Source organism: Echinops telfairi, unplaced genomic scaffold (genome assembly GCF_000313985.2).
Source record: "Echinops telfairi isolate 266 unplaced genomic scaffold, ASM31398v2 ScPeMD7_2291;HRSCAF=2852, whole genome shotgun sequence".
NCBI lineage: Eukaryota > Metazoa > Chordata > Mammalia > Afrosoricida > Tenrecidae > Echinops > Echinops telfairi.
The window spans coordinates 15,151,394-15,171,355 of record NW_022106189.1 but is presented as its reverse complement, the minus strand read 5'-3'; positions in this window follow the sequence as shown (position 1 = coordinate 15,171,355).

Genomic DNA, 19,962 nt, shown 5'->3' with positions numbered 1-19,962 from the left:
CTGGGTTGGGATGTTTTCTTGATGTGCACTTACTCTTTATATAAAACTCTCTCTTATACATGAGTTTCTGTGGCTTTGTTTCTCTAATGTACACAGACTAATACAATGGCCAAGTGGATGCTGTTGGACTCACTTTTCAGAATCACATCCAAGGAAAGGACATTTTGTAGTTTCATTTTGAAAATTGACATATTCTAATTTTTCTTGTTTTGGATATGTTAGCACTGAAGATTGCCAGTAAAGACTTTAAGTTGCCTGAGGACAATGAGCATGTTTTTGCTTTCTCTCTGTGTCCCACGATGCCTTGAGTAGTGATAAATGTATAAATTTCCCTTTTCTAACTTTATACCAAATTACACTGATTTACAGCACTTACATTTACCTTCCATGAATTATGCTGGAGGTCCCATGGAAATCCATCTTAAATGATCTTTTTTCCATTACAAGTTCTATGACTGATCCAGCTGAACTTTTGTGCCTGTGATTCATTAAATAATATTTTATTTAAATGTTACTATTATTTGTCTATACCCCCTTGTTTCTGTTATGAGGTTTTCATGAGAGTACCTGACCAACTGGACATATTTGTAGTCTTTATGGTGTTTGGTTGATTTAAACTAAAACTTAGAGATAACTTCACTTAATTTAAAAAATGAAGACAGTTACTTCTCCCATATAATAACATATTTGGAAACCAGTGGTTATAGAGTTAGTCTGGTTGTTTTCAATACATATAGGATTCTCACTTGTTCTGTTAGCCATTTTAACATCAACAACCTCTTGGTTTTTCAAATTAAAACTTGTTACTTCAGATTCACAAGAGATTATTGTATTGGATTTAGAGAAGGTGGAAAATTAATTTCTCTCATGTAAGATCTGGATAAACATGATCACTCCCAGCTGCCGGGGATCCTGGGAGAATAACTTCTAGGCATTTTTCACTTTTATCAGTGAAGATTAGAATGTCTGTTGGGAGGAACCCTGTAGTAAATGGGATGGATAATAAAAATTCATTGAGTAGATGAATGTGTATTTCTTAAACCTGACATTGTTTACCAAATCTCCAAAGTAAGACACCTTTAGAGACAAAGACAAAGTACCAAATCTTCTTAAGACGTTGTACCAGATTAGTAAGATGCAGCTCCTGCTTTCTAGTACTTTATTGCATAACAATAAACTAGTTTTCCTTATGTTTTATTAAGTTCTTTGTGACCCATGGAATATATAACATCCAACAATATTTTCAGCTTCTTGGGAAGCCACTATGTTAGTTGTAGTATAGGTTACCACCTGCCAAGGACCTAAAAAGGCGTGTGCATCTGAATAAACAGATTTCGCACCACCAGTCCTCCCACCAGAGTGCACTTGGGTCAGATGAGAAGGCTTAAAAAAGTTTGTGGGTGTATGTAACTTAAATATAATGGAAATTTCCCATAAATTTTTGAAGCTCCCCCATGTGTCTCAGCATAATGCTGTTAAAATTAATATTACCTCAATTTTCCCTAGATTTCACCATGCATCCCATTAATGGAAGCACATGATAACAATAAAAAACTCAGTGCAGAAAATAATTTAGTTGAAAAATATTTTCCTTCTCATTGGACCATTACTAATACTATTTGGCTTGTCTGGATAAGAGTGTCAAAGGCAATACCTGGAAAAATATATCTAACAAAAATTTTTCTGGTGCTATAATATAAAGCAATCCAATTGAGTTTACAGTAGAGTTTGAAGCAGTGTTAATGAGCTTGAAGAAGGAGCAATCAATTGAAAGATACTTTAAGAAATAATATTTTAAATATTTCAAATTTCATAAAAAATTAAATGTCAGAGATTTAAGAAATTCAAAAAAATCAAGATAATACAATCAAGATAAATACAAAGAAAACACCAAAGCATCATTTTTTTTTCTGATAAAAATGTAGCAATGAAAATAATCTTAAAAGCAACCAGTGGAAAACGTGTACATTATATAGAGCAGAACCAAAGGCAAAATTTTTTTAAATCCCAAACTCACTGCCATTGAGTTGATTCTGACTCACAGTGGCTATTTAGGACAGAGTAGAACTGTCACTATGGGTTTCTGAGACTACAGGAGGAGACTACTTAATCTTTCTCTGTGAAATGAATGATTAGTGGGTTTGAATTGCTGATCTTGTGATTATCAGCTCAATGTAGCCCACTAGACCACTAGTGCTCCTTAAAGCAAAACTAACATAAGAATAAATGCTGACTTTTTGTCAGAACCTATGTTAGCCAGAAGACAATGGAATGGCATATTTGAAATGCTGAAAGAAGAAAACTGTCAGTCTAGGATTCATATCTAGGTAAAATATTTTTCAAAGGTTAAGAAATAAAGTGTTTTTAGACTTAACAAAAGCTGAGAGGATCCCTAAATATATCTATCTTCCCTGTGTCCTATTTCCTTTATTACCACCTGATCTAGGTATTGCATGTATTTGACTAGGCTATCCAGTGAGATTTAAATATGGCTCTTCAATTAAATGATCCTGAGGAAATGACATGGGGGTAACATCTGACCTCCTTTGCATCCTGATATAGTTAAAGTTTATTGTGCCAACCTGGCTGATAAACACATGTGGGGTTAATTGAAGGGCAGAGGGATAAATGGCTTAGTGAGCCTCGCCTTTCTAGTTCTCCGGTCTCTTGCTTTGTGATGGTCGGACCAGGGTGCAGCTGTGTTAGCCAGTTCCCTGCTTCAACTTGCAAGGCATACCCAAGGTGAAGCCGCATGGACCTACTCTGATGCAGCCCTGGGTGCTGGAGCAGCCATGTGGAGACCCCTGCCAGTGCTCAGATGCTTACATGCTCACTAATTCGGCTTCCTCCTGTAGTCAGCATTATAGTGTGTCTTGTGAGATGGAGGAGGACTTTGTAGATTGGTGTTGGACATATGGGTTATGTTGGACTTGTGTGCTTGGGCAGTACTGGGTTGGGATGTTTTCTTGATGTGCACTTACCCTTTATATAAAACTCTCTCTTATGCATGAATTTCTCTGGATTTGTTTCTCTAAAATACCCAGACTGGCACACCTCCCCAAAGGAGAAGGAGAATCAGACTGTACATCAGCCCATTGTCAACTGCCAGAGGTACATGTTTCCACCCTTCATCACGGTACTCTCTTTTGACACCAACTCTCCTTCTCATGGCACTTTACTTCTCTGCTGGGTTCAAAAATGTGTTGCAAAGCCTACACAGAACTCACTCAGATGATACAATGATAGGACGTTATTAGGGAACCTAACAGGTTACACGTTGGTAAGTATATAATTCTTTTGTCTGCAGTGCCTCTTTTCAGTCATGCTAGCAGTCTTTCTGATCCTTGGCCTCTCCGTCAGGTGGTGCCTTGGCCTCTTCTTTTGTAGGCCATGAAGTTCCCACTTACCATTTTCCCTTACAGTTTTAGTTCTGCTCGCCTGCACTTTCACAGAATCTTGGTGTTGGCCTCTGGTGTCTTTGTTGCCTCTACCACTTCAGAGAGAGTTCTTGCACATGCTCCATTGGTGTCTTTTCTTGATGGGTGTGGAATTCCTCCTTTCCTGCTTCTGAGATAACTCCTTATACCCAGCAGAATGATAACTCCTTATACCCAGGAGAATGCCAAAATGGAACAATACCCTCTATAAATGTTTCATACCCTATTTGCATAGTCCTGCCCACTCTAGACCATTCCAAAAGAACCCCTGGTGGAACTATTTGGGTGGACCATTAACCTCAAGGTCAATGGTTCAAAACTACCAGTGCTCTGAGGGAAAAAGATGATGCTATCTGCTCCCATAGAGATTTGCATCCTCAGAAATCCAATATAGAATCACTACAAGTTAGAACTCACTCCCTGGTAATGGGTTTTGCTTTGGGCCCAATCATTTGGTGGAAGTTAGAAAGCGTGGATATTTAAGCAATTTCACTTCACCACAAATACCGGTGGTCTGATTTGGAATCTCGACACTGGAAACACCATAATCAATTCATCCTTAATGTTTAACTACTTCTCAGCTTTAGATTTTCCCTCTCAATTCTGAGTTGATTTATACACACATTGAGGACCAACTAACCAATCAACTCACTACCATGAATTCAATTCCTAGTCACAGCAACCCTGAAGGAGAGGGTGACAGGGTAGAGTTTCCTTGGTGGGTTTCTGAGACTGCAATTCTTTACAAGAGCAGAAAGCCTCATCTTTCTCCTTCATGGAGTACTGGGGATTTCAAACCCATTATGCTACCAGTGGTCTTTATATAGAGGACAGGCACAATATATTATTCATTTTTTAACTTCTTTGTAGTGCTTAATCATATATATACGTTAAAATGCTTGTAGCAATTGATTAACCATTAGTTAACCAGTAATCAATTAAAAATTTAAGTAATTCTTAAAATAATTTATATTAGGCAATTGATAAACTAATGTTGCTATATATTATGTAAATATACCTATATCAGATAAGGTATTTTTTCCTTTTCTTTGTCTTTACTCTTTAGCAGATATGTCTGTTTTGGTGGGGAAGCAATTGTAGTTTTATTATGACAATTTCTCCATTAAAATATAAACATAAAAGGGGGATTTTTTGTGATTTTATTCACTATTGTATTCCTATCTACTAGTCTCTGTAGTGGTTACACAATATGTTTTGAAATGAAGGAATGACGAGCTGTTTGATAACACTTCTTCATGAATCTTCCACTCGGTCATCTAGGAAATCTATCCCACCGTTATTATCTGGTGCCGTGGAGTCGGTTCTGATTCATCGTGACCTTGTGCACAATAGGGAGGAGTTCATGGTACTGTGGCACAGAAGAATACATTGCATTTGTTTTTTGGTGTTGAAAGAGTATAGAGTATTATGGAAAAACAAACAAATACATGTTGGAAAAAGTATAACCGTAATGCTCCTGAGAAGCGAATATGGGAAGACACTGTACTTTGTACATGTTATCAGAAGGTACTAGTTATTGGAGAAGGACACCATGCTTGGTAAAGTAGATGGTGAATGAAAAAAAGCAGTCCCCTCCATGACATGGAGAGACATGTTGCCAGGAAAATAGGCTCAAATACAGCAATGATTGTCAGAATGATGTAGGCCCATGCAGTGTTTGGCTTGCTATGAGCTGAGACTGATTGGATGTCACCCTCACAGCAAGAGCCTTCTACAATTATCAAGCAAAGAGAAAAAGGAAAATCTATAGAAACATGTACATGACCATTTGACAGATCTTACGCATTACCTCAATATCTACTATTGATGAAAATCCTCATGTATTTGTTTCTGGCAACAATAGGTTACATCTGTGAATTTTTCCCTTTGTTATATCTGGGCCCACAAGAAGGCAAAATTAATGGGATTCAGTATGGTGTACTGGGAAGTTTTTTAGTTTGGAACCACATAGATGAGGTTTGATCTTGGTTCTATTACTAACAAGCTCTGTGATTGTGGTGGATTTAGTTGTGTCCCTCAATTGTTGGGAGTTGAGATAATGTTTATTATGCCAACCTGGCCAATAAACACATGTGGGGTTAATTGAAGGGCGGAAAGATAAATGGCTCTGTGAACCTCGCCTTTCTAGTTCTTGGGTCTTTTGATTTCTGATGGTTGGACCAGGGTGCAGCTGCCTTAGCCAGTTCCTTGCTTCAGCTGGCCAGGCTCACTTCCTGCAGGGAGAACCCACAAAGACTTACCCCGATGCAGCCCTGGGTGCTGACGCAGCTGTCTGGAGACCCCTGCCAGCGCTGAGATGCTTACATGTTCACTGATTTGGCTTTCCTCCTGCAATCAGCATCAAGGTGTGTGTTTTGTGAGATTGATGAGGACATTGTAGATTGGTGTCAGACATATGGGCTAATGTTGGCCCTATCGGTTTGGACACCACTGGGTTGGGATGTTTTCTTGATGTGCACTTACCCTTTATTTAAAACTCTCTCTTATACATGAGTTTCTGTGGATTTGTTTCTCTAATGTACCCAGACTAACACAGGAATATTCCTTGTTCTGTTATGAATTTTTTGCAAGTATCTCAACTGTCTTTATTTTCTTCCCTTATCATCTTTTCATAGAGATGTTGCTTTTGTTAGCAGCTGTTGAATTGGTTCTGACTCGCGTTGGCTATGTCTTTAGCAGAATGAACACTGCCTGCTTCTGAGCTAGCCTCACAATTTCTGTTATGCTTGAGCCCATCTTTGAAGCCACTGCGAGTCGTTCTTGTGGATTGTCGTCCTCTTGTTCACTGCCCCTTCACTTTACCAAGCATGATGTCCTTTTCCAGGGACTCGTCTCTCTTGATAACCAAAAAATAAGATGTATTAACTACATCATATTACCTGTGAAAGACAATCCTAACCTTTTTTTGGAAGTATGTTGTATAATAACAGAACTGTAATGTATCAGGAACAGTGGCTTCTCCTATACGTCCAAATGTTGTAGGGATTATGTTGACAAAACTGGGTCTTCGTTTCTGATTTATTAAAATCCTATATGGGTGAATACATAAATCTTTATAATGACCTACATGGTCTTAGATAATCTGATTTCTACCTATTTTTTCACCTTATGATTTCTTTTTCTTTACTCACTAAAGGGATCATTTTTGTTCTTCCATGTGTCAAACATGTTGCTGCCTCTGAGCCTTTACATCTGCTGTTTCCTCTGCATAGTGTGTTCTTTGTAAAACTGGCTACGAGGCAACATTATCTGCTCAGAGAAGACTTTCTTAAATGCCCAAATGAAATTTCTCTTCTGCATCACCTTTTATTAAGCTATATCATTCTATTTTCTTTGGGGAATATAGAAGTCTCTGACATGATCTAATTTATTTGTTTACTTATGGATTACCTGGGTTGCTTCAGTAAAACATGAGCTTCCAATGAGCAAAAGCCATATCTGTTTACACTTCTGTCTAGAAAAGAGCATGCCACATAATCGGGCCAGAAAATATTTGAGTGGATTTTTATTAGTTGTTATTATCTTCTCTTTCTAGCTCAACAAACACAGCTAAAGTAGTCTCAATTTTGAAAATAATTTGAGTTGTAATATGGAGAAGTTGCTAATGCTCAAATAATTAAACTGAATATGACATAGACAGAAATGCTTAGAAAGGAAAGAAATCTTGACAAATAATATCTCCCAACTTCTTTCCCTCAAAATAGTGGTACTGATTTTCATGTTTACTTCAGGGTTTCTTTTCAGCATTCATTTTTCTCCCGCTATCATCCATCATTGTCAATTTGAAAAAGTACAATACTTAGGGTCATTTATCTAGACCTATTGGAGTTGAAAATTATGCAGCTTCAGTCAAATATATGTGAATAAAGACTGTCATTTCTGATTAATGGCATGTGACTTGAATGCCTTACAAAATCATTTGTGCCATCCAAGCTTTACAGAAAGGTTATTATGTAAGGCCTTCCCCTAATGTTTCTGCTGTTTTCTCTAAGACCCCCTAAAGGATCTAATTTCTCCATTGGAGAAAAAGTAGATGTTTAATGATTTCAGTTGTGATTGTAATTCAGGTCCTCGGTTTGCTGGGTCAAGAGTGTTTCTCAAGTTGAAAATCCTCTACCACTGGATGATTAGGCAGGTTTATGTTGTTGAGGTTTGTGATTGTTGTTGCCAACAAGCTTTCCCTATTAAAAATAAAAAGTCCATGTCAGACTCTAATCTTATTCAGTTTAAGCAGAAAAATAAGTGTGAAAAACATGCCAATTCTTTGTCAATTATACTTTCTTTGATTCATCAACTGTTTCTGAAGCATCCCATTGTACTTCAGCATGCGCTCAAAAACATAGACATGAACTACTTTTCAGGAAAACTTCAGAGAGAAAAAAAATCAGAACTGAAATAGTGAAAACGTCAAAAATTTCAGGCAAAATGACACTGTGTCTGTTTCTCAATTGTATCACTGTTATAGAATTTCCATAAACTCTCTTTGATAATTCATTTCTATCACTAGGCATATGTGATGAGCAAATGTCTTAATCTCGATGGTCCCTTCCAGGTGGAAGGAATTCCTCAAGTGTGGCAGTCTGGTCTGACCCAGTCCATCTCTTTACCGGGGAGGTGAGGGGACGGATTTGGTGGTCAGTAATATTTGCTTAACTGGGTATATTTGGCTCCCTTCTGACCTTACTCCTTTTGACAGGGAGTAGTTCACAAGGGGCAGACTTTCTCTGCTGCTCCTCCCACTCCCTGGGGTTTAAGCATTTGCTGCTTGTTCCACAACAGGAATTTCCTTTCTGCTTTCTTCTTTTTTAAAATATTGCTGGTGGTCTTTTCTTTCTCACGATTTACTTTTATCTTTATCTTGTGATTTATTTCTGCTTCACTTTGCTTTGCATTGTTTCTGTGGGGTTTCCTCGTTTATGAAGCACAGAAGGAGTGCATGCCTAGAGGCAATAACTGAGGCAATGGTTGAACAGGGAGGGAGGATGAGGGCCTTTGGGGAGCAAATAAAGAATGTGGGAGGAATAAGGGAGCACTAGAAGGGATTGTGATGATGTATATACAACTCTTCTTAAAAGTGACAACTATGGAAGTGTATATGTGAATTTTATATCAATAAAAGTAATTTTTTAAAAAAAGAAAAACTGCTGTACAAGGTCTCTTTAATTTAAAGTGTTAAAGAGCAAGGATCTCAGTTTGAGGACTAAGGTTTGCCTGACCCATATCATGGTATTTTTAATACCTTCATTGGTATGTGGATGTTGGAAACTGAGTGAGGAAGGTCAAAGAAGAATTGATGTATTTGAATTATGCTGGCAAAAAATATTAAATATGGATGATTTTGGTGCTATCCACAGGGTTTCTGGTGGCTAATTCCTCTGAAGTGGACAGGCTGTTCCTTCTTTGGAAGTTCAAAGAAAAATGGGTGCATCTGAACTAGAGTTTTGTCCAAAAAGATGGGAAGTACCAGGGACTGCCAAAAGAACAAATAGATCTTTCTTGGAAGAAGTATGTACAAAATGCTCTTTAGAGGCAAGCTTAACAAGACTTCATCTCAAATACTTTGAATAGGTTATCAAGAGAGACCAATGCCTGGAAGAAGGACATCATCCTGGTAAAGTGAAGGGGAAGGAAAAGGAAAAAACCCTCCCCAAGATGAATCAACATACAGACGTCAAAGATGAGCTCAGACAAAACCACAAGGGTGAGGATGGTGCAGGGCTGGGCGCTGTTTTGTTCTGTTGTACTTAGATCCCTATGAATTGAAACCAATTCAATGATACCTAGCAACAGCAATAGGATGATATGGGAAGAAATAAAAATATCTGAGATACACACAAACATATTCATAAGAAAGTAAGGATCACACCCAGCAATTGAGGGGCACAACTAAATCCACCACAATTACAGAGTTTGTTAGTAAAGGCGCCAAGATCAAACTTTCATCCATCTGCTTGCCAATGAAAATACTTCCCACTGCCCCACACTGAATCCCGTTAACAATGCTTTCTTATTTTCCCAGATACATTAAGGGGAAAAATTCACAGATATGTTGATATTGAGGCATTTCATAAGGTCTGTCGAATGTTCACGTACAGGATTCCATAGATTTTCCTTTTTCTGCTTGCTTGATAATTGTCTGAGCTCCTTCCTGGGCGGGGTCATCAAGTCAGGCTCAGCTCATAACAACTCGATGTGCAGCAGAGACGCCCTGCTCCTATGCCATCCTTACGATCGCTGCTATGATGGAACCTGTTATCAGGAGAGACCAGTCCCTGGAGAAGGACATCCGGCAGTTAAAAAGAGACAGGCCCTTGACAAGATGGATTGCATGGTGGTTGCAACCATGGGCTTAACATAACACTAATTGTAAGGATGGTGCAGGACTGGGTAGCGTTTAATTCTATTACGCACAGCGGTGCTGGATGTCATGCTTGACTTCATGGCACCTACCCATAACAGCAGCAGCAACAAGAACAACGATGCGTTAAGTTCTGTGCCAGGTCTTGAAGTGACTAACAAAGACCATTGGGTCACGGTCTGCACCCGCAATCCTGTACTGAGAGGGAAAACTCATTTTTAAAAAGGCCACAATTGGACAAACAGTTGAAATGATTCATCGGTGGGCTACTTTGTGAATATCGGTGCAGATGGATGATTCTTTTGGGACAAGGTAGCACTTGAAACTGAACCTTTAATGATGAGCAGAATAAGAATGATGTTTTATGTCAGGTGTTTTTTGGTTGCAAGTGATAAAATACAATTCAAATTGGCTGAAATGAAAGCAGCATGTTTTGCTTCCTATCTGAAAAATCTGGGGCTGGAGGATTTAGGGAATCCGGTGGCGTTCTCAGAGGTTTGGTGTACTCCACTTCCTGACTTAGATCCGCTGAACCCTCTGCTTGAGTCTTGGTGGCATAGGGTGTTACAAGTTGGGCTACTAATCGAAAAGTTAGTAGTTCAACTCCACCAGATGTTACTTGGGAGAAAGATGAGGCTGTCTCTTTCAGTAAAGATTTACAGTCTTAGAAATCTGAAGGAGCAGTTCAACTCAGTCCTATAGGGCCACTGTCGGCCACTATGAGCCAGGATTGACATGAAGGAGAGTTGTTTTCCTTTTTCTTTTGTTGGGACCTTGTGTTGGATTGTGTACACAGTTTTCACACTTGGAGGCTAAATGAAAGTTTGGAAATTTGAGTCCACACAACTGTGCCTGAGAAGAAAGGTTTGGCAATCTACCTTTGAAAAAATCCACAATTGAAAACCCGACGGAGCACAGTTCTGCTCCCTGTACATTTGGCCACATTTGGTCAACGTTAAGCGCTCTGACCTCACCTTCTGTCGGCCTCATTCCCAGCCAGGGGCTCTCTTTGGTATCAAGATGGCTGCCAGGATTCCCAAGTTTAAATTTTAGGAGCAATTCCAACAATTAGCACATTCTTTCTTTCTTTCTTTTCAGGCTTGGATTTGAATTGATTTACAGACCAAATCACCAGTTTTAAATCCAATTATTCTTTTTTAAAAATCATTTTATTAGGGGCTCAAACAATTCTTATCACAATCCATCCATCCATCCATTGTGTCAAGCACATTTGTACATTTGTTATCATTATCATTCTCAAAACATTTTCTTTCTACTTGAGCCCTTGATATCAGCTCCTCATTTTCCCCCTCCCTCTCTGTCTCACCCTCCCTCATGAACCCTTGATCCTTTATAAATTATTATTATTTTGTCACATCTTATACTGTCGATGTCTCCCTTCACCCACTTTTCTGTTGTCCGTCCCCCAGGGAGGAGGTTATATGTAGATCTTTGTAATCGGTTCCCCCTTTCCACCCCACCTTCCCTCCACCCTCCCTCCAGGTATGGCCACTCTCACCACTGCTCCTGAAGGGGTTACCTGTCCTGGATTCCCTGTGTTTCCAATTCTCATCTGTACCAAAGTATTTGGTTTTAAAATTATTCATTGCAATCCTTCAGTGTATCATCACTTTATCCCGCTTCCTCCTGGTAGCTCCAGTTTCCATTCTTCCTTCTTTTCTAGCCCTTTGTTCTTGGGCAAATGCTGCCCCAGGGGTCTTAAAAGGCTGCTTATCCTGAAATGCACACACCACACTATTGTTATCATTCCCGTTTTAGATCTATCTATTGTTGGACTGAAAATTGATCCATGCGGGTGATTTCAGTTCCAGACCTGAATGGTGACCAAGAGCCATATCTTGGGAGTTTCATCTGTCTCTATATGACCAATAACCTTGATAGCTTTTATGATGTTGAGTTTCGTTCCACATACTTCTGCTTGATCGAGGACCTGCGAATGTGACCCTTTCCCGAGCCAGGGTGGCTAGGCCGCATCTAGTTCTCCTGGTGTCAGGACTGTGAAGATTAATGTTTGCATGGTCAATTAGACTAATGTTTCCCTGTGTCTTTTTATTTTCACCACTCTTCATTCATCTGAATGGGGAGAGACCAATATTTGCCTGCTATATGGCTGAGCATGGACTTTTAAGACCCTAGTTGCTAGTCACCAAAGTAGGATATAAAACATTGTCATTGTGAACTATGTTGGCTAACTGACCTGTCTTCCCTGAGAATGTGGCCCTAAGCCCCCAGGTGCAACGTTTCATTTTCTGAAGGAATTTGATCAGGACAAAGACGCTTTCCCATCTTTGTTCCCTGTGTGCTCTACCACATTCCAGAACGTATTTGCATCAAATGTGAAGACACACGTACAAGTATCCTCTGTCCAATTTATATATATATTCATGAATTTACTCCCAATCTCCTTCCCACGCCTGTTCAGCTTAACCTTTGCAAATTTCCCAATGTCTTCTCCACCTTTCAGTATTTTCTACTAACCTCCTTCTTATGGTTGTGTATCAAGCAAATGTGCTCTGATTGAGTCATGTGTCCATCTCTGAGGCAATCATTGTGGCTAGGTGTAAATGATCCTCTGTTTACCATAGATTGGAATCATATGTATGGGGGAGGGGTGAAAAGTAGGGTATTTATGAAAATTCAAAGGGCCATCACCAAGATATGAGAAAGTATGTTAGTGGACAAATACAAAACATGTTTACTGAAGGACCTAAATCAATGAATTGTTGTTTGACTGAGGTGTTCTACAAATATAAGAGTAGGAGAAGGACGTGAATTGGAAATTTAAGTAAAATTTGATTAGAAAAAACCTTGTTGAGGAAGAAAATGCTATGTCTATGGAAGAAAGGGGGAATAAAGGTATTAAAGGTATGGATTAAAGGAATGTAAATATACCTTTGAAAATAATGAGAAGACTGAATTGACCAAAATATGAAGGGTTGTTGTAGTTAGCTGCTGTGGCGCCAGTTCTGACTCATAGCAGCTCTATTCACAATTGAATGAGACACCCATCTCCACACCATCCTCAAAAACATCTCCATGTTTGAGCTCATGTACTGCAGCCCCTTGGCAATCTATCTCCTTAATAGTCTTCCTCTTTTTCACTGAAACTTTCTTTTATCAAGCATGATGTTCTTCTTAAAATGATCTCTTTAAAATCATTTTATTGAGGGCATATACATCTTTTATCACAAACCATCCATCCATCCATCCATTGTGTCAAGCACATTTGTACATATGCTGCTATCATCATTTTCAAAGCATTTACTTTCTTGGTGTCAGCTTTTCTGTTTTCCCCCTCCCTCTCCTACCCTCTCTCCCTCTTGAGCTGTTGGTATTTTATAAGTTATTATTATTTTTTCATGTCTTAGACTGACAAATGTTTCCCTTCACCCACTTTTCGGTTGTCTGCCCCCCTGGGAGGGGGTTATATGTACATTATTGTGATTGGTTACCCCTTTCTCCCCGCCACCTTCCCCTTACCTTCCTGGTATCTCTACTCTCATTATTGGTCCTGAGGGGTTTACCTGTCCTGGATTCCCTGTGTTTACAGCTCTTATCTGTACTCGTGTACATGCTCTGGTCTAGCGAGATTTATAAGGTAGTATTTGGCTCATGGTAGTGGGGGAAGGAAGCATTAAAGAACTAGAGTAAAGTTGAGTGTTTCCTCAGTGTTATACTGCACGCGGACTGGCTCATCTCTTCCTTCTGACCCTTCTCTAAGGGGAAGTAAGACTGGTCTCACTTGAAAACATGTCCAAATCATGTAAAAAAAAAGCTTCACCATTCTTGCCTCTCAGGAGCCTTCTAGCTGTCTTTCTTCTAAGATAGATTTGCTTGTTCTTCTGGCCATCCATGGCATAGTGAATACATTTTGTAAACACCATAATTCAAATGCTTCAATTCTTCTTGATTTTTCCTTATTCATTGTCCAGATTTTGCATACATGAGGGGACTGAAAATATCATGGCTTGTGTCAGGAGCATATTACTTCTCAAAGTAACATTTTGGTCTTATAATACTTTCAAGATGTCTTTTGTAGCGGACTTGCCCAACATCATGTGCCATGTGATTTTGTAACTGATGTTTCCATGGGTGCGGTGATTCTCAGTAAAATGAAAGTCTTGACAACTTCAACATTTTCTCCATGCATCGTGCTGTTTTTCATCTGTACAACATTCAGGATTTTGGTTTGTGTATGTTGAGAAATGATTCACAGTGGAGTTTTTGGTCTTCATCTTTAAGTGCTTCAGGTCTTTTTTATTTCAGCAAGTGAGATTGTATCACATGTATATCATAGATTGTTAAAGACTCTTCCTCCAATCCGGATGGTCTTCAACTAGCCCAGGTTCTCGGGTTATTTGCTCAGCATACAGACTTACTAGAAGTTAACTAGAAACTAGTTTGATTGTATGCACTATAAAAAAGTAATTAGCCACGAGATATTGAATATCTGTTTAAAACTATTATATTGCATTATACCAATAAAAGGAATCCTAGTAGAGCAATGGCCAAACATTCACAAAGAGTGTTGAGAGAAAAAAAATTTATAAACTGCTCCAATAGAGATTTCAAACAGGAAATCCTATGGGGGCAGTTCTATACTCTGTCCTGTAGGATGATTGTGAGGAGAAATGAACTAAATAGCACGAGCAACAACAACATGCCAATAAACTAAAGAAACCTCTGTGTTCTCTTTGTTGGAAGAAAGGCAGTTGGTTCACCAACGTGCACTCCTCCAAATACTTGATTTAGGCCGGTTCGGGGGTGCCCTTCTTTTTGGCCAATGGCTGGGTCATGTGTGGACATGAGACACAACTCCAGCCAATAAGAATTGATGGAAAGCATGCTAGAGGAATTTCTAAAAAAAGGTTTCTTTCTCCTAAAAAGGAATTAAAGGAAGAGAGACTGTTTTTCTTCTTCCGTAGGATGCTAAGTCTGATATTTAGAAATGCTGAACCCATTGATTACTTCTCAGGAAGATATTAAAACCTGGCGACTTTATGGCACTGTCAAACAGGTGAATCAATAAGCCCTGCATCCTACTCTACTTTGGACTGTCTATCACATGAAATAATAACTATCTTTATTGTTTCCATCAATTTGAGCAGAATTTTCTACTAGCAGTCAAAACCAACCTAAGAGACACACTTTTTATATGGAGAACATGGGCAAAGAAACTCTTATTATGGATTTATTTATTCTCCTACTTATTATTTATGCAATAAAATATTTGTTCAATAGAAAAGACAGTTACACAATCATACTGTCATGCTAAAAGTAAGGCAAATAATTGATGAATGGTCCTTTAATTACATAGAGGAAAAAGTTGAAAGAAGATGGAAGGAAACTGACCCAAAACTTAATGGTAGTTATATAACGATTGTTGTTTTCATGTAAATAAAATCTAAGTATTTTGTTTCTTAGTACCAACTTAAATTTAATTAAATTGAATTTTGAGGATTGGGGATTTTTTGGGACATTTTAATTATGTGGTTCATTCAGAACTCTTGATTTCAAACTTTGTGATTAGAAATCATTCCAAACTGTATGAATCATTTTTCTATCTTAGTAAATTATGTTGTAATCATAATGAGTTTTTAGTTACTAATGGCACATAACTCAGGCTTTGGGTCATTGTTCTGAAGGCAAGGCCTCATGAGGCTGAGCTGGTGCTGGAAATTGCGATTGATCTTTATGACTAAGTTCATGCCCTGGAAATTACCTTCCTTCCTTGGGTGTGAGTTCTAGAGGGCCATGTCTACTCTAATATTGAAGTGATTTACTTAGTATTTGCTTTTTAAATTAGTCTGCTCTTATTTTTAAAAAATTTAATTGAAAAAATATATATCATTATCATATCATGAAAACCAGAATTATTTTACATAAATAGAAAGCAACCTATAAGACTCAATCCAAATAAAATATGATTATATTAATAATATTCTCTTTGAATGCTAGAGTTTCTGAGCCTGGCTTGTTCTGTCTTTAATTTCTAAGAAAATTAGCAAATGTTAAAGAAATCTTAAGAAGTCCTTCTGGCACAATGGTTAAGTGTTCAACGACTAACGAATGGTTTGATGTTTCAAACCCCCGAGTCATGTTGTGGGAGAAAGGGCCTGGTGATTGGCTTGTAAAGATGTCTGTGCTCTGACCCAAACAGCACCAGAACTGCATGTTGTTGTCTTTTTCCAACTGCACTCTCCCCTTAGTTATTTTCATAAGCATGCCATACTAATATTTTTATATGCTGCTATTTAAAAATTAGTATTGAGTGCACACGAAAATACCTTTGGAGAGGGCATGGCTGGCAAAAATATATAATGCATAGTCTATTTGCAGAAGTCTGGTGCAGCTTAGAAACCTCCTAGAGCAGTTTCACTCAGTGAGCTGGAATCAACTTGATGGTACACAGCAGCAAGATAGCCAAGTAATATAAAACTGAAGATTCTTCTTAAGAACAACTTTTATTGTGGTCTCAATAAAGTTTTAGAACCAATTGGTTTTCCATTCAGCTGAAGGTTCTTCTTGAGTAGAGAGGTTTGAAAGGATTAACTTTCCAAGAAATTCAGTATTATTTCAAATTTCATTCTAGGACAGTTTAAGGTCACAGCCTCAGACCTCCGAATTAATCTACCAATTAACATTTGTATGTTCCTTGTGGTACCAGCTACATACCATGCCTCAGGAAATTGTAAACTAGGCCACTGAGTGTCAACTCTGACTGTTCAGTAGAAAAACCTGGAGGGTTAAAAAATTTGACACACACACACACAGTGGCTATGCTTTGGGCTGCTAAACAAGAGTCAGCCGTTTGAACCCATCAGTTGGTCTGAGGGCGAAAGAGGAGGCCCTCTTCTCCCATGAAGAGTTAAAGTCTCAGAAACCTGCACGGCCAGTTCCACTCTGACCTGGAGGGACTCTGGGAGTTAGAATGGACTCAATGACAGGGAGTTTGTCTGTATATACAAGGGGGCCTTTGTAAAGCTCATAGAAAATTTTTCTTTTCCTTAAGTTCCATTTTCCCACAAACTTTTATAAGCCCCCTCGTGTGTGTGTGTGTGTGTGTGTGTGTGTGTGTGTTTGCTATGTGATACATTTAAAGTTTATTGTGGCAACCTGGCCAATAAACACACGTGGGGTTAATTGAAAGGTGGAGAGATAAATGGCCTGGTGAGCCCCGCCTTTTGAGTTCTTGGGTCTCTTGCTCTTTGATGGCCAGACCAGGTGCTTTCGCCAGTTCCCTGCTTCAGCTGGCAAGGTTCACTTCCTGGGAGACATTCCTGAGGAGAAGCCACATGGACCTACCAGACATGAGGAGAGCCCTGCCAGCGCTGAGATGCTTACATGTTCACTGATAGGGTTTTCCTCCTGCAGTCAGCATCTTAGTGTGTGTTTTGTGAGATGGAGGAGGACTTCGTGGATTGGTGTTGGACATATGGGTTAATGGGCTAATGTTGGACTTGTGGGCTTGGGCAGCACTGGATTGGGATGTTTTCTTCATGCGCACTTACCCTTTATATAAAACTCTCTCTTATACATATGAGTTTCTGTGGATTTGTGTCTCTAATGTACCCAGACTAACACACCATGCTAGACTCTATGGATCATAACAAATTATGGAAAATATTGGGAAGAATGGGAATTCCAGACCATTTCATTGTGCTCAGGTAGAATTTGTATTCCAGAACACTGCACTGTGCCCATGTGGAACTCTTATATGGATCAAGAGGCAATTGTGTGAAAAACAATAAAATAAAAAAGAATACTTCATGTTTTAAAATAAGGAAAGGTGTGAGTTGGTGCTGTATCTTCTCAGCATATTTATTCAACCTGTATGCTGGGCAGATAATCAGAGACGTTGGACTACATGAAGAAAAATGTGACATCAGAATTCGAGGAAGGCTTATTAGTATGCATATAACACCACTTTGCTTACTGTAATTAGGGAAGACATGAGGCATTGCTGATAAAAATCAAAGCTGACAGGTTTCAGGTTTGCAAGAAAGTAAAAATCTTCACAACCAGACCAGAGAGAAGATTGAAGTTGTCAAGAATCTCATCTTGCTTGGATCCACAACCAATGTTCATGGAAGCAGCAGTCAAGAGCTCAAAAGATGTATTTCGTTGGGTAATTTGCTGCATCAGACCTCTTTCAAGTGGTAAAGAGCAAGCATGCTCCTTTGGGGACTAAAGTGTGCCTGACCATGGTCTTTTCAATCGCTTCACATGCATAGGAAAGTTGGACATTGAGTAAGGAAGCCTGTAGGAAAGTAAAGTGATGCACTTGAATTATGGAGCTGGCAAAGACTATTGAATATGGCTCAGATTGCCAAAAGAACAAACGAATCTATGTTTGAGGAAGTACAACTAGAATGTTCCTTAGAAAGGCCTATGGCAAGACTTCATCTCAGTTACTTTGGACACGTGATCAGGAGAGACCAGTCCCTGAACAAGGACATCCTGCTTGTTAAAATAGAAGGGCGTTGAGAAGGATGATGACACTGGATGAAGTGGATGGACACTGCTGCAACTATGGCTCAAACAACGGTGAGGCTGGTTCAGAACTGGGCCGTGTTTCATGGTGTTTTGCACAGGTTTGTTATGAGTTGGAACCAATTTGATGGCTCCTAAAAGCACAGCAACAACATCCATCTCTCTCTCTCTATCGACCTAGCTATCCATTATCTCTCTATCACCTATCTCTCTACTGAGAGAAGAGGAAGAGGAGGGAGGAAGAGGAGGAGAAATGGAAGAAGCAAGAACTGGTGGTGCCATGGTTAAGTACTAGGCTGCTAACCAAAAGGTTGGCAGTTCAAACCCACCTAGCAATTCTATAGAAGACCTAACCACCTGCTGCTGTAAAGGTTATAGGCTAGGAGACTCCATGAGGCAGTTCTACTTCACATGGATTTGCTATGGGTCAAAATGGGCTAGACAGCAAATAGCAACAACAACTTACAGAGAGAAATAACTAAAACCACATTGTATGGGGGAGCTAATTCCATTGGACTTTAAATGGATGGATTTTCAGAGGTAGATCACCAGAATTCTTATCTAAGGTATCTTTGTGCCACCAAAGAGTTCTCATAGATAGGTAGGGATGTGTATATAGCTCTCAAATATTACTGTATCAAAATCACCCCAGGGCCTACTAAAACGCAGCTTTTGCTTTAGTAGGTCTAGTGTAGAGCCTCCAGTTTTGTATTTCTAATAAGTTCCCAGGTGATGTTGACACTGCTGCAAAAAGCATACTTTGAGAACCCTGTCCTAGGTGGCCGAGAAACCAAGCACTGATTTCAGAGCAATGCCGCCGTCTCAGTTTTGTCGGGGTCAATGCTTGTTGGTCTGTGTAATGAACAGAAGAGTAGAGCGGAGTTGAAATGAAGATGAATTAAAAATGCACGTTTCTTAACCTTTCCTCTAGCTAGGGGCATATCAATTCCTCCAAGTTGAATCACATAATAAAGTAGATAGATCTACTTTAAGAAAAGGTCAGTACACATGTTCTGTTACAATCTAATTTCTGTCTATTGCCCTATGCCCTATTGCTCACTCTGGTGCAAGGGATACAATAGTGAAAAGCTGGAATTTAATTGTATCTTCTCTCCTAAAAGCTTCTGAGCCTACAGAATATGCATGAGAGCGAAAAAGAATTGCTAAAAGAGACAGGCCATCCCAGCAGTCAGTTTCATTATTTCTTCTCGCTGACTATTGGTAGGTACTCTTGAGTGAGTTTCTACTCATCGCAACCCATGTTAGCAGAATAGAACAGCCCCATATATTACTTGGCTGTCATTCTTACAGAGGTGGATCTCTGGGTCTTTCCCCTGAAGAGTCATTGGGTCAGTCACAATCTTTCAGTTAGCAGGTGGGTGCTTAACCCCAAAGTTCCTTTCTTTAAGACTACTCTGTCTGTATTTCTTATCACTCTTTGGGGTAAGGTTCTGGTTAAACCTTAAATTGGTGCACAAATCTTGTTTTTTCCTGCCTATTCACTCATTACATGACATTACCAAGAACTAGATTCAAGGAAAAATCTTAGATATAAGCTTTGAACATTTCTCGTACTGTGGTGTGCTAGCTATTTGCCAGCCCTTCAATTGCGTTTAGTTTCTATGACTTAAT